General features: G+C 48.4%; 1 long non-coding RNA gene across 1 annotated transcript; it reads left to right on the plus strand.

Moving 5' to 3' along the window:
* Nucleotides 1–312: 312 nt before the first annotated feature.
* Nucleotides 313–2,131, plus strand: LOC133224125 (uncharacterized). Its single transcript, XR_009728770.1, has 3 exons — nucleotides 313–745; nucleotides 1,123–1,236; nucleotides 1,407–2,131. It is a non-coding gene; the product is annotated as an uncharacterized LOC133224125 (long non-coding RNA).
* Nucleotides 2,132–2,763: the final 632 nt, after the last annotated feature.

Below are 2,763 nucleotides of genomic sequence, written 5' to 3' on the forward strand. Positions count from 1 at the left end.
GAGGTTTCACCACCAGGTAGGCACTGTGACTGTTCATCAGTGAAGTAAAACATCTATAAAGGATTCTAATGAAGTTTCCCATCAAAAAGCTTGAAGGCACATGAAAAGTCACAGGACTATGCTCGGACAGTAAATGCAGCCATAGATTCAGTTCAACAAAAGGTTGGGTCGTCCCATCAAACCATGACCTGCTTGGCCAAAAGAGGCCATGACTGCAGCTAGCAGGCTTGCCTGTCTGCATAGCTCTGCCCAGAGCCCATTCACTTGCTAGAATGGTTTCTGTCAAGCCTACAACTACTGAAAGAACTACGGATCTTGCTGTTCAAATGAACTCAAGTCCAGAAGTTGGGGGTGGGTACTTGGCCCTCTCCTGTCTAAGCAACCTTAGCCAACAGGTTGTGGTTAGGACTTGGCAGGTGCCAAAAATGGTTGAAAGAAAATGTGTGTGGATTTCTCCAAGGTGATGTGGAGGAGGCCCCTGGCAAGAGAGTTTGTTGCGTCGGGCTATGGACCAGGAGGGGAAGAAGGGACCTAGCACCTTGTAACCTTTGTGTGGCACCAGCTCACTTAACCTCCTCTCTGAATACCCAGCAGGCTACTGCAGAAGGATTGCAGCAGTCGTGGCTCTTGGAGAAGCAACTCCTGTCGCAGCAGCTGGAAAGTGCAGCAAGAAGTCACAAGGCTGAAACTTGCCAACACTGAGCTGAAGGAATTCAATGCTGAACTCAAGAAGACTCTTGAGGAGGTGAGACAGGCTTTCACTGCCCATGCTATGCCTCACAGTCTTCTGGAGCACACACGTCTCCACAGACAGCACTTTGGGGTCCTCTGCTTGTTCCCTTCCCTCTCCCGCTCTCCCCTTGGACACACCTTTTTGTGTTTTCCTTTCCTCATTTGCCTTCACAAATGCACATTCACTCCAGTACCACCCTTCTTGCCCTGCTGTCCCCATACACACACACACTGGACTCTCATGTGTCAGGAAGTGTTTCCTCTTGCTCTTTCTTGTCCGTAGCCTACACTACTGAGGGCTTTTTGCCCTCAGCATTTTCGCCCGAGAGGCCCTTTTGCTCCTTGTTTGGTGGCAGGTTTCTGTGACCCATTCTCCTCCCCAGTGTGCAGGTGGAATGTCAATGGAGGAAACTGATGAGGCTCCACCGTGATCAGTCGCTGCCAGGTGCAAGTGAATCTTCCCTCTCCAAGTCTCACCAGCACAAGATGCCTGCTTCTAGATGGGTGAGAACAGAGGCTTAGTTGGTGGGAGGAGGCTCTGACACATCCCAGGGGCAGCAGCCCCCCAGTATAGGCCTACTAGAAGTTGAATACAGACCTAGTATAAGTCAAATATAGACCATGGTCCTGGCCATACTGGAGACCAAAAAGAAATCCTTGCGTTTTCTTTACAGGAGGAGTCCTATGCACACTGCAGGCACCAATGACCTGACTTGCAGAACCAGGGGATGAGCCAGAAAGTTCTCACTTCCTGAGCAGCTGTAGCGCTGCACAGTTCCTGTCCTGTACCCTTCCCAGAACTGTCTTCTTTTACTGCTGTGGGACAGAGGGGTGGGTTTGTTCTCTTGCCATTCAGAAGTATGGGCAGGGACTCCTGACTTTCCTTTTTTGTTTCTTAATAAAAGACATTCTGCAGTTGTTCAGTATGGGGAAGCAAGTGGTCTTCCTTCCTGCCCTTTTTATAGAGGGGTGTCTCGCTGGCCAACCTCCAATCCTCTGGGACCTGTCCACTGGACCAGGACTGCTGACAGATGATGGAGAGTGGCTTGGCAAGCTCCTCTGCCAGCTCCTGTGGGCACTCCTGACCCACAGATTTGTGTACGTCTAAGAGGAGCAGGAGATCGCTAACCATTTCTTCCTGTGTTATGGGGACTTCAGTCAGCTCTTCACTGTCATCTGGCTCAGGGAAGCGAGTACCCCGAGGATGGCTGGTGTGACTATTAAAGCCTGAGGCAAAGGCAGCATTAACCACCACAGCCCTTCTCCCATCCTCAGTCACTAGGTTTCTCCTAGTATGCAACAGAGAATGGAGGTTCTCCTTGGCCCTCCTTTCATTGCTAATGTATCTGTAAAGGTACTTTTCATTAGCTTTTATGGCAGTGGCCAGATTTTGTTCCATCTGTGTTAGCGTAAGAACCGACACATGACCACCAGAATGGTTACGAGGTGCTTTTAGTGAGGCACCGGGAACCAGGGGTACGCACCCAAATCTAGTTCCGACCCTGTCACATCGTGTTCGCAATTTATGCATAAAAGTTTCGCAATTAATGCATATCGAACATGGGTTGCTATGTTAACTAATACATATGCATCAGGGATTACTTCATTAGGACATCAGCCTCCTCTGCGCTTGCTCAGCCCCCTCTGGTGGTGGTCCTGATGAAGTAAGGAGTCTTCCTCAGATGAAGTAAGAAGTCTTCCTCACCTTATGCTTTTCACCTGTCCGTTACTTGGACAAGCCCCAACCATTATGTGGATGCCAGCATTCTAACTTCCTCACTTGGCTGTTTCTATGTTGCAATGACTTCACAAAGCTATCAATATTGCAGAGATTACAAATTTGTCTGCTGCTTAAGATACATAGTCTCTGTTTCTAGACAGAGCTTCCTTTTAAGCAATACAAAGATTATGAGCATCTGTATTATCAAGACGCACAGTTCCTTGTTTTAAACCACAAAGTTTTAGGCCAGACATCCTGTGTTCTTTTGTGGTTATGTTAGTTTCTACTGCTAAGACTACCATTGTGATATT

This window comes from Neopsephotus bourkii, unplaced genomic scaffold (genome assembly GCF_033783945.1).
Source record: "Neopsephotus bourkii isolate Nb327-2 ecotype Australia unplaced genomic scaffold, CSIRO-AGI_Nbou_v1 NB_1663, whole genome shotgun sequence".
Lineage (NCBI taxonomy): Eukaryota > Metazoa > Chordata > Aves > Psittaciformes > Psittacidae > Neopsephotus > Neopsephotus bourkii.